This window comes from Martes martes (genome assembly GCF_963455335.1).
Source record: "Martes martes genome assembly, chromosome: 11".
Lineage (NCBI taxonomy): Eukaryota > Metazoa > Chordata > Mammalia > Carnivora > Mustelidae > Martes > Martes martes.
This window is the reverse complement of record NC_137899.1, coordinates 93,539,501-93,552,604: the sequence shown is the minus strand read 5'-3', so window position 1 is coordinate 93,552,604 and position 13,104 is coordinate 93,539,501.

The window sequence follows — 13,104 nt, the reverse complement described above, 5'->3', positions numbered from 1 at the left end:
TTGTGGCCCATTGTCATCATTGATGACTCTTCTCTCTCTCTCTCTCCCCTGCCCCTCTCTGAAATTTCACCTTATTATCATTCCTTATCTCCAGTGACAGAAATTATAAAGTTTCATTTTTTGTTTCTATGTGACTTCGTAAATATGTGGTTTTATATGCATATATTTTTAATAGTAAATTTATTGTTATACATCTCATTCTGTTTCTTTTTCACTCAATACCGTATTTTTAAGATCCACCCATGTTTGCTGTGTGTAATAATACACCAGTTTATAACTTTAAAAAAGATTTATTTATTTGAGAGAGAGAGCAGGGGGGAGGGCAGAGGGATCTCAGAGTATCTCAAGCAAACTCCCTGTTAAGCACAGAGCTTAACTCGAGGGGCTCGATCTCCTGACCCTGAGATCATGAACTGAGCTGAAATCAAGAGTTGGTCGCTCAACCAACTGAGCCATCCAGGTGCCCCACTGGTTTACAACTTTAGAGTACTAATCTATAGTAGCATGTTTTCCTATTCTCTTAATGATGAACACTCATAATACCTCTTGCTCCCCCACACCCCACCCCACAGTGCAACTATGAACACACTCATATCCCCTTTTGGATCTGTGTGAAAATGCCTGGGAGACATATGCTCAGGTGAGAACCACTGAGTCCTAGGACACACATACACATTAAGGGACTGCTTTCTAGAATGGCTGCATGAGTACATGTGACTTCCTATGTTACATCAGCCCTCTACTCCACCACCACCATCAAATCCAGTTTAATTTTTGCCAGTCATTATTTTTTTATTGTATTTATTTACTTGAGAAAAAGTGAGAGAGCAGGAGCGGGTTGAGGGATAAAGGGAGAAGCAGACTCCCCACTGAGCAGGGAGCCCGATGCAGGACTGGATCCCGGGACTCCTGGACTCCAGGATCATGACCTGAGCCGAAGGCAGACGCCCAACTGACTGAGCCACCCAGGTGCCCCAACCAGTCATTATTATTCTGATTTGCATCCCTCTCATGACTAAAGAAGTTGAGCATTGCTTCATATACCTGTTTTTTAAGTTTCCTGTAAATTACCTCTTTGTAATCATTTTCCACTTGTGCATTTTCCATTTCCTGTCTCTTGAATGTACAATAATTTCAAATCAGTAAGGAAAGAAGAGTTTACGGCGACTGGGTAGCCATCCACAGAAGAAGATAATTGTATCTCACACCTTACGAAAGGATACATTTCTAGTGAATCAAAGTCTTAAATGTAAAAAATGAAATCCTAAACACTTTAAGAAGAAATCTGCTGAGACTGAAAAAAATAATCTCATGCTAGGGAAAGTCCAAGTACGATTGATAATTTCAACTATTTAAAATAAATTGCTGCAGGACAGAAAAACAGCACTAGTCAAAAACAAATGACAAAATGGAAACAATTTTGCAACATATTTCACCAAGGGTGTATTTCCCTAATCTATAAAGAACGCCTACAGATCAAGGGGAAACAACAATAATAACCTAATAGAAAAGTGGAGAAAGATATGAACAGTTAGCTCACAGGAAAGGAAATTGAAGCAACCGTTCAGCAAATGTAATGTGCTCAACCTGACTCAACCGCTGATTCAAAGAATATGTGTCTTTTGAATTTAATAATTGCCCTCCACGGGAAGTATCAATGTATATTCTGCTAGCAATGTATGAGGATTTTTTTTCTTTTTTAAAGATATTTTGAGGGCACAAACATGAGTGGATGGGGAGGGGTAACTGGGAGGAAGGGAGGAAGAGCAGAGGGAGAAGGAGAAGCAGAATCCCCAGTGAGCAAGGAGCTGACGTGGGGCTTGATCCCGGGACTTCAGGATCATGACCTGAGCCAAAGGTAATCGACTGAGCCACAAAGGCGCCCCCGTATGAGGGTTCCTATTTCCCAGTACCCTTGGCAATATATTATGTTGTCAGACTTTTTGATCTTTGTTTGCCAAGCTGATATATTTATTTTTATTCAAAGATTTTATTTATTTATTTATTTGACAGAGAGAGAGATCACAATTAGGCAGAGAGGCAGGCAGAGAGAGAGGAGGAAGCAGCCTCCCTGCTGAGCAGAGAGCCCCATACGGGGCTCGATCCCAGGACCCTGAGATCATGACCTGAGTCTTTAAGGCAGAGGCTCTAACCCACTGAGCTTTAACCCACTGAACCACCCAGGTGACCCTAAGCTGATATATTTATTTGATTTTGGCATACATTTCCCTTATGATGAGTTAAGCCATACAATGGAATTCTTTCAAAAATCTCATTACTAAGATCTACTCTTAAGTGAGAAAAGCAATATGCAAAACAACCTTCAGTGTACTACCATTTGTGTAAAAAGAAGAAGAACATTGTGTTAAAAGGAAGAAATAATGTATTATTTATATATACATAATACATCCCTGGATGTATATTCACAAAACTAAAAAGCGATAGGAGGAGAGTCGCTGTATGGCCAGTTTTAGAAACAGAAGAGGTTTACAGAAGCTGAAGACAGTCTGTGTGTGCCTGTTTTGATTTGAAGCCACCTCTGGTAACTAAAAATTTGCATCTTTTTTTAAATTAAGAAATTCTTAACATACTGGAAAATGTATACAACTTGATAAACTTTTCTTTTTGTATACAGCCCTTTCCCCTAGTACTCACTGAAGAGCCCTAAGATTTCCTTCACCCCAGAAAGGTACTTCATGTCCCTTGCCATTCAGTATCCTCCAGAAGTAACTCCCATTCTGATTTCTACCTGCCATAGATTACTTTTTTCTAAAGTCTTTGAACATTATGCAGAATGACGCAATACGTACTCATATATATTATGACCGGCTTCTTTCAATCAACGTAATGGTTTTGAAATTCACCCATGTTATTGCATATTATCAATAGTTTACTCTTTTTTCTTGTTGTCAGGTGTTCAGTTAAGAATATACCACAACTTGTTTATCGAGTGAATGTATTGATGAACTTTCTGTATACTCAGCTTTTATGCTTATAAAGTATAATCATTTTCTTTTTCCAATTTTAAGGGAAGTGTCATGGAATTTATGTTGCAAGCTTCCCTTGGGCAGAATCGGTTTTGTTGCAAATTGTGCTTTAAATAATGAAATACTAAACTAATAGCAGATGTCGTCTTGAACACATTCACGAGCTCGTAACCACGAGGCTGGGCTATGGAAATTTCACACGGCAGAAGCAGGAAGACTATATGATTCTGCGTGAAAGTCAGATACTTGAGTTGGAAAAGACTTTGGGTGTTATTTAACATTGCTGGGCAAATTTTTTTTTAGTTTTTCCCCAAATTTACCAATGGTACACGGACATCCAAAGAAAGGAGAAATCAAGAAGGTCTGGAATAGTTAGGAAAATTTTATGGCGGGAACAGGGACTTACTTCTTAAGGATGATGAGGATGTGGATACATAGGACAAGGGAAGGCATGACCATAGCCTTCAAGACGGACTATAATGACCTGGGAGGATGGAACGAGCTGTCTTGCCCCCACAAACTTAAAAGCAGGGCATTGGGGATCAGAACTGAATAATAAGAGAACTTTCATTTTAAAGTATCACGAAAGAAATCAGCCTAGGTGAGCTGAATACACAGAGAAGTTTGTAAAGCAAATGGGAGAATATCTCCTAGAACCCACAGGAAGGAATGCCATCAGGCCCCAAGAAGCTGGAACCAGGATGCTAGTTCCAGGGACTAGAAAAGGGGCATGGACTCCTGGGTAATACTCTGTCTCCTTTCTGCTTCCCTCTCAGATCTGTTCACTCTGCCTTCCTCTCTCTGTGACTAGCTTTCCTGGCTCCCCAAGTTATCTGATTAAAAATATGGCCTCGTTATACTTCTCCCAGTTTTGTTGTTGTTGTTGTTGTTGTTGTTTTTTGAGAGACCAGCCCAGACTAAGACAGGAAAATTTTCCACTCAATTCCAAAATCGTAGAGAGGATTCTCTGACTGGCCAAGTTTGGGTCAGGTGCCCACCCCCGGATCAATCAACTGTGAAGAAGGTGCGGTTACCAGGAACTCGCGATGAGGTCGCTGGAGATGGAGACGGGAGACAGGACACTGCTCTGAGAAAGGGTAAGGAGCCTGTCAGGAGTCCACTTGATGTCCACGTCATGAGGCAGCAGACCAAAACTGTGGATGATGCTCTGTGGTAAAATCACCATGAATCATAGTGATGGCTTCCTAGAGAAAAAAATGTGTCACGTGTAACAAAAGTAATTCCAGAAATGACAAAAATCCAGACACTTCCATTGCCATAGGAGAATCCAAGAACATCCCCAAAGAACTAGCCCTCACTTCAAAAACACAAACAGCCTAGGACCAGCCGGTTTCCCCGGGAAATTCTACCATGCGTTTATAGAACAACAGGTTTGCTGTTACTTAAAGTGGTACAATGTGGAGAACAGGAGAAAAGCTTCCTGCTCCTTCTCAGGACTGCAGCAAAACTGATTCCACATCCAGCAAAGACCCAATCCGCAAAAGAAAAAAAACACTAACAACCTAAGCAGGGATACAGTCTTTCATCTCTCAGGATGGCACACTTGAAACAGAATCGATAATACCAAACCGCACTTCTGTGGAACGGGGAGACGATCACTTTCACTCACTGCTAGCGGAGACCAGAGTCCCGGTAACGTCCACAGAGGGCAATTCAGCAACGTCTGTCACAAAATACTAGTATGCACTCTCTTCAACCTCGTGTTTACACTTCTGTGAGTTTATCCAAGACCTGTAATATTTTGTATGTATGTGGTTCACCACCCCCAACCCTCACTTCGATTCATTAGATAAACATAAATCTTTTTCTTTTTCAACCAACCAAGTCCTTCACTTATTAGTGGTAGCCATTTTTCTAGTTTTAAATTAATTAATTTCAGAGTTGACTAGTTTTTTCTTGTGGAGTCCTTAAGTCTACTTCAATGTTGCTTCTTCTTTTTCTTCTTCTTTTTTAAAGATTTTATTTATTTATTTGACAGAGAGAGATCACAAGTAGGCAGAGAGAGTAGGGGGAAGCAGGCTCCCCGCCGAGCAGAGAGCCTGATGTGGGGCTCAATCCCAGGACCCTGGGACCCCAAACCAAGCCTAAGGCAGAGGCTCTTTAATCCACTGAGCCACCCATGTGCCCCCCCCTTTTTAAAAGATTTTATTTATTTGACACAGAGAAAGAGAGCACAAGCAGGGGGAGCGGCAGGCAGAGCGGGGAGAAATAGGCTCTCCAATGAGCAGGGAGCCAGATGTGAGTCTCCATCCCAGCACCCTGAGATCATGACCTGAGCCAAAACCAAGAGCCTGATGCTAAAATGGCCGAGCCATCCAGATGCCCCTACTCCTTGATAAGATGCTTAAGTCACTTGTTTTTATTTTTTTCTGTTTATTAATAACAAGGATTCAAGACCTTCACCTGTCCTCTGAGTTTTATCTCTAGTGAAAACAGTCTGGATAGTCTCTTTCACCCCAAAATGAAGAGAGGGTTTTTGTCTAGGTTTTTAATTTGCTATTTGGGTTTTTTTTTTTTTTTTTTCCAGTTGGTTGGTTAAATTGTTTTTTCTTTTCCTTTTTGATGTTTAGGTGGCAGGGTTCTTAGTTCTGTGGGTAACTTCTACTCAAGATATTGTGATTTAAAACCTCTGCATTGGTTCTATTCTCGAGACATGTGCTTACTAACTCCATGACTTTGGTGCAAGCAACTTCAGCATTGCATGCCGTAGTTTGTAAAATGGAAACGATGATACACACACTTTTTAAAGTTCTTGAAATTACATGAGTTAATATATGTGACGTGACTTGATGGGTAACTGGAACATGGTAAGCCCTTACATAACTGATGGATGTTATTTGCTTTGTGGCTTAATTTGCAGTCAGCTTTACTGAATGTTCTAGGGTTCCCTGAAAAGGAAGTGGTTCTGTTTTCAAGGCATGAGCTATATTAACAATATCCTTTATTAGTTATGACACTTAAGTTACGTATATGCTTTTATTTTTTTATTTTTTTAAAAGATTTTATTTATTTCTTTGACAGACAGAGATCACAAGTAGGCAGAGAGGCAGGCAGAGAGAGAGGAGGAAGCAGGCTCCCTGCTGAGCAGAGAGCCCGATGCAGGGCTCGATCCCAGGACCCTGAGATCATGACTTGAGCCAAAGGCAGAGGCTTTAACACACTGAGCCACCCAGGCGCCCCACCTATATGCTTTTATTCACATTTTTTTTTCTTTTCAACTGCTGTGAAATGGAATCTTGTACGACAACTGTCCTTGTAGTTCTTACCATTTTTGTTTGTTTAAAGATTGATTGATTTAAGCGAGCGAGCGAGCGAGCGAGAGACAGACAGAGAGACAGAGCATGTGCGTGCACAGGTGGAAGGGCAGAGGGGGAGGGAGACAAGCAGACCCCCCGCGGGGTGGGGAGTCAGCTCTGGGGCTCAGATGAGGACCCTGAGATCATGACCTGAGCCGAAACCAAGAATCAGAGGCTTAACTGACTGAAGTCACCCAGAAGCCCCTTATTTTTGTTGTTTTTTTTTTTGATGCTATTTCTTTCATTGCATATTCGTAACTGTTATATCTTCGTCGAGAAATGGACCTTTTGTCATTCAAAGTGTATTTGTGTGTTTCTTTGACTTGCTTAATGATTTTGACCTGGATTCAACCCTGTTTGGCTGTGACACCTGCTCTCTTTTATTTGCATTTGCCCAATTGTGCTATTGCCCATCTTTTTATTTTCAACGTTTTTGTGTAAACAGCAGCATTAGGTTTTGCTTTGTGATCTAATCTGCCAATCATTTTTCCTGTAATAGGTGAGGGCAGCCCATTAGCATTTTCCACACGAGAGGTATGTTTGAGCATAGATCTGACACATTATTTTCTATCATGCTTTCTCCTTTAAGCCTCTTTAAAAATCCCCCTTAAAGTGGTCTGTTTGCTTTGTTTAGTGTATGCTATTTCTGATAATTTGGAAGGTTTGTATTTTTATTCTAATAAGGTCATTTTATAATATGCTTAATCCTCAATTTCTTTTTGACATTATCTCTAATTCCATACTATGACCAATGACGAAATTTAGTATTTTCTCTCTCTCTCTCTTTTTAAAGATTTTATTTATTTATTTGACAGAGAGAGGCACAGAGAGTGAGGGAACTCGGCAGGGGAGTCGGAGAGGAAGAAACACGCTTCGCGCCAACCAGGGAGCCTGATGTGGGACTCAATCCCAGGACCCTGGGATCATAGCCTGAGCCAAAGGCAGATGCTTAACGACTGAGCCACCCAGGCACCCCTACTCTCTCCCTTTTTTAAGATTTTACTTTTTAAGTAACCACCACATCCAACATGGAATTCAAGATCAAGAGTCACGTGGGCTAACTGCTGAGCCAGCCAGGTACCCCAGCATTTTCTCTTTGTTCCACTTTGTTTATTTTAATTTTTTTTTTTAAAGACTTGATTTATTTGAGAGAGAGTGAAAGCCAGAGAGATCACAGAGGGAGAGGGAGAAGCAGACTTCCCTACTGAGCAGGGAGCCCGACGGGGGGCTCGATCCCAGGACCCTAGGATCACAGCCTGAGCCAAAGGCAGACGCTTAACTGACTGAGCCACCCAGGCGCCCCTATACTTTGTTTGGTTTGGAATTGTAAAGTACACTTACGTAACATTTGATCTATTCCCTTTAATGATGCCTTAAAAATGATATATCAGTGAATTACCACTACTTTCTACCTTTCTGTCAGAGCGAAGTATTTGGTTACAGCTTTCATGTACATTTCACCAATTTTCTGGTGATATTTTTTGTTTACCATTTGACTTCCTTCCTTTTCTTTTGTGTTATTTTTCTGTAGACCCTTAGCTGTGTTGTCCATTCATTTGTTTGAATTACTCATCTTTTTTCTTTTTAACAATTTTTTAAAGGATTTTATTTATTTGGGACAGAGAGATAGAGAGCATGAGCAGGGGGGAGAGACAGAGGGAGAAGCAGACGCCCCACTGAGCCAGGAGCCCGATGCGGGGCTCTTTCCCAGGACCCTGGGACCATAACCTGAGCCGCAGGCAGATGCTTAACAACTGAGCCATCCAGGTGCCCAATGAGTTACTGGTTTTTGAAGAAGATGCATTTTCCTGGGCCCACTGTTTTGGTGAATACGTACGTATATTCGGGGATCCCAGGGCCATGTGTCCGTCTGGCAGGTATTAAGCACATAACTCGGAGGCTTGAATTTACTCTTCTCCTTGATGACCAGCTGTGGCTCGGTTCTCAATGATGTCTTCTCAGCCACACGGTAATGTGTTTCCTGCAAATATGGCTCATCTCTGCGATTCTTTGGTTTGCTTGGCCTCCCCTGCTTGTTAGATCTAAATTATAGCCTTCCTTTTCCTTTTATCTTTGTGCAATGAGATATGAAGCCAGCTTTTCCTCACGCCAGCGCCCCCCCTCCCCATACACGGTCACTTTCTATCCCCTCTCCTCCTAAAACTGTTGGATCTATTTTTTGGTTGGATCGGTGTTCAGTGCTTATAGTTTTGTTTTTTTTTTTTAAGATTTTATTTATTTATTTGACAGACGGAGATCACAAATAGTCAGAGAAGCAGGCAGAGAGAGAGGAGGAAGCAGGCTCCCCGCTGAGCAGAGAGCCCGATGCGGAGCTCGATCCCAGGACCCTGGGATCATGACCAGAGCCGAAGGCAGAGGCTTTAACCCACTGAGCCACCCAGGCGCCCCCAGTGCTTATAGTTTTATGACCTATAAATGCTTTTTACAGCTGACTCATGAAGTCAGTTATGATTACTTTTCCTTCCCTGCACATTTGAATAATGATTGTCTCATTTGCTTTGTTTTCTATGGAGCTTATCTCCAAACTCTCTTCTCACTATGGTAATAAATGAGGTATTCTTTTTTTTTTTTTTTTAAAGACTTTATTTGTTCGTTTGAGAGAGAGACTGACAGAGCATACAAGCAGGGGAAGAAGCTGAGGGAGAGAGAGAAACAAGCTCCCCGCTGAGCCAGCCGGGGTGGTGGGGGGTCGGGGGGTGGGGGGTTGATGGGGTGGGTGGGCCTGATGTGGGGCTCGAGCCCAGGACCTGGAGATCATGACTTGAGCTGAAGGTGGACACCCAACCCTCTGAGCCACCCGGGCACCCCCTAATCCTGAATGAGTCTTGGAGCCTCTGACCTGCTCCAGTCTGTACTGGTTGATCTCTGAGACTGTTGCCCAGCATCTTGAAGTATGTCCCCGTCGTTATCCTGGGCATTCCCTTCACCGGCTCTTAACCTGGAGTCCTCACTTCTTATACGCTGTGTCTTCTTGTTTCCTTAGTTTTTTTTTTTTTTTTTTCTTCCCCATGTGCTTGGTCTAGCACATAATTCAGGAGATAATTTTATGTTAGACACATGTCTGAAAAGAAATTTGTTCTGCTTCATATTTGAATGACAATTTCTAGTTGGAAATAATTTTCCCTCTGAATTCTTAAGGCACTGCAGCTTTGTTTCATAGCTTCCAGAGCTGCTGCTGAGAAGTCCAATGCCATTTATCGATCAGATTTTTTTTTTAATCGATTGGAGTTTTGACTGTTCGCAGCTTGTCTCCACCTCCCCCACCTGCCCCAGCTTTCGTTCTCTTTGTCATCAGTGTTCCTTTAATTTTCCTTTTAAGTTCCTCTGCCACCCTGGACAGATGCCCAGGTCAAATCCCAGTCTCCGAATAGTGTTTGTGACCATAGAGAGTGAGCATAAACTTAAATCTGGGTTTCTTTATTAAAAATAACTTTATTGTACGACACCAAGTCATTTATCTATCTGGTGCTTGTTACATGACTGTAAACATTTGCTAAAACTCATAGAACTGTGAGGAGTTCATATATACATGTATATTTCATGATTTCTCCAATCCTTTCCCCAAAAGGACCTATGGCCATTTACTCAGATGACAGGACACTAAGGAATCCCCAGCTCTTTTGAGAACTCTGAGACACAGGGTCCTAAGAATGTGCCATGACCCCACTGTTGGAGTGGGGACCCCAAGTAATAAATATAGTCCTGGCCAAAGGTCACCCCCCCATGGGTCCACTGGTCCCCAGATCCATCTAGTAGTCATTTTCTTTTCATTTAATATATAATTAGGATCCACACACTTGATGATTAGAGAAACTCCAGTAGTCATCTTGTGGTAGTAGAGCCTTTAAGGCACTGTGGGGTGTGAAGTATTTTGTATCAAATTAGGAGGCGACCCATCATACTTACTAGGTAATGACACCGTGGTAGTGGGGAGAGAATGCAGTATAGGCCACGTGACTAGACAAAGCATTCATTACAACCATCCCAACTCACAGGAAAACAAAGGCCCAAAAAAATCACCACGGAATTGCTTCACAAGAATAAATGAGAACGAGGCTTCAACCAAAGTACGGTTCTGAGTAGTTCCTTTGTTAAACAAGCAAGGAAAGCCTTTTACTAATGGCGAGTTAATTAAATTCTGTTGGCTTGCAGCAGCTGATGAAACTATCCAAAGAAAATAAATTAGCCTTTGGCAAGAACAGTTGTTCAAAGAGCCGGGGATATTGGGAGTAACATCGATACTTGAAAAACGAGGCGAACGATTCAGGTGGTTTCCTGGGCTCTTCACTCTGCGGTCTTTGTCTGCTTCTTCAGCTAACCAGCCACTCCACCTTTGTTCTGGAAAACTAGTATTTGTATGGCATAGATTTTTACATAACTTTATTTTTTCACTGTGATCGAAAAAACCCCATAACATAAAACTTGACATCTTAATCATATTTTAGTCAATCTTCATATTGTTGTGAAACAGATTTCTAGAACTTCTGCATCTTGGAGGACTCAAACTAAACCCATTAAACCACTGCTCTTTTCCCTTTCTCTCCAGTCCCTGGGGAGCACCGTTCTACTTTTTTTGCTTCTGTGAGTCTGAAACTTTATTTTTTTTTTTTAAGATTTTGTTTATTCATTTGACAGAGAGAGAGATCACAAGTAGGCAGAGAGGCAGGCAGAGAGAGAGGAGGAAGCAGGCTCCCCGCTGAGCAGAGAACCCGATGCGGGGCTCGATCCCAGGACCCTGGGATCATGACCCGAGCCGAAGGCAAAGGCTTTAACCCACTGAGCCACCCAGGCGCCCTGAATTCGACACTTTAGGTACTTCACGTCAGTGGGCATATACAGTGTGGCAGCTCAGTCATGTCCCAACAACTTGTCTTCTTAAATGTTCCACTGCAGGAAGTTTCACTTGAGGCTCATAAGGCAATATTCTAGAGCAGAGCTCAACAAACCTTTTCTGAAAAGGCCTAGATCGTAAATATTTTAGGCATTGCAGGCCAAGAGGCAAAGTTGAGAATATTATGGAGCTATTTACACGACAAGAGAGAAAACAAATATCCCTAAATTTCTTCATTGAATCCCCTCAGTAAACGTATAAACTACACTATCCCATCACTCCGCTGCTTCTGCAGTACCTTGCAATTATTCTTTAGGTCACTATTACCCACATTTTCACCCCAACACACCCTTGTAATTTCTTCTTCTTCTTCTTTTTTGCGTAGGCTCCACACCCAACATGGGGCTTGAACTCATGACCCTGAGATCAAGAGTTACATGTTCTACCAACTGAGCCAGCCAAGCACTCCAACTTGTAATTTTAAAAACGTGAATAACATGTCTCAGCTCCACCATATTAATAACTACTCCTTGGTGAAAAAACTGGCAAAGGAGAGTATAATTATATGTTTCTAGAGGAAATAAAAAACAGAAGGGCAAGTGTAATTATTTAATTGTACATAGTAGGAATGACCCGTCCATTTCAGGAAGCAATAAGACTCCCTTGAAATTTTTGTGAAGCATGTAGTCATGTCTCAGTTAGAGTGCAGAAACCCTAATTAGAATCCCGTAAACAATCAGAGATCACTGAGAATCCAACTTTTTCTTCCCAATAGGGAGTTCATTCATATAGGGGGACTGTGAGTTTTTTATGTGGTTTTATTTCACTCTTTGCTTTAGTTTGTAGTAACCCTAAAGGTGAACTTCTGGCCCATCTCTATTGATTCTGGTATGTCCTTTTGTGTATGAACTTTACTTTTGGCTTCTTTTACTCTCAAATGCCTTCTCTTTTTACTTTGTAGCATGTATTTTGGTAATTTATCACAAATCTTTTCTGGAACACAGTGGGATGTAAGTAACTGACCAAATAAATACATGAATACATGAATGGATATACAAAAACTATGATGAATAAAATTAGATGTATCCATAGTTTAGGCACAGTTTAGGTTCACCCAGCAGTGTACTCACTCTATATATGGTCTGTATGTCGCCCTGAGAGGGGCAGCCTGAGTGGGGGCCCTGCTACATCTTCTTCTTTCCCCTGCTTTGCCCCAACCACCAAGGTGGTCCCTCCTAGTTGTATATGGCATCCAGATTTTATTTAAAGGAAGGGTTTTGTTGCAACAAAAAGCATCAATCAGACCGTACACTACACACTCAATACACAGGCATCAGCTGGTCGTACTCGTCCAGTGACTGTGTGGGGTCTTCCACTCTTCGCTTAGTCCTGCAGCCCAGGGTTCGGGACCCAGGCACGTCAGTAGGTCTCTACGGCTGCTTCTCTGACGGCATCTCTAAAGAGGCAGAACGCTGCTTGAACACTATAATCAGATACCTACAAACCTCAGAAGTATTTTAGAGGATGAAGAAGCAGAGATGACCATTTCTCTAAATCAAAATGAGAGAATCCTAAATAGAGGAAGTAGTAGATCACGAATTCATTTTGCCACTAGAAAGTAGATGTAAATACTGTGATCCGGTAATGCCCGCTTGCTCTCCCCTAAGTGCGCCAAGCCTTAACGGAGGAGAGCGGGTCCTTGGGCTGCCATGTGCTTGGATGTATGTCGCACACACTGCACACATGCTGGAAGCCAGGGCATCCTGCTAGTTATGGTGTTTCAGGATCCATTCTGATCGCTGCTCCCCAGTGAGGCAGGAGGTGTTGATTTACAAGGGACACAAACATTCCATTGATTTCTTTTTTTTTTTAAGATTTATTTATTTTATTTTATTTTATTTTAATTTTATTTTTTTAAAAGATTTTATTTATTTATTTGTCAGAGAGA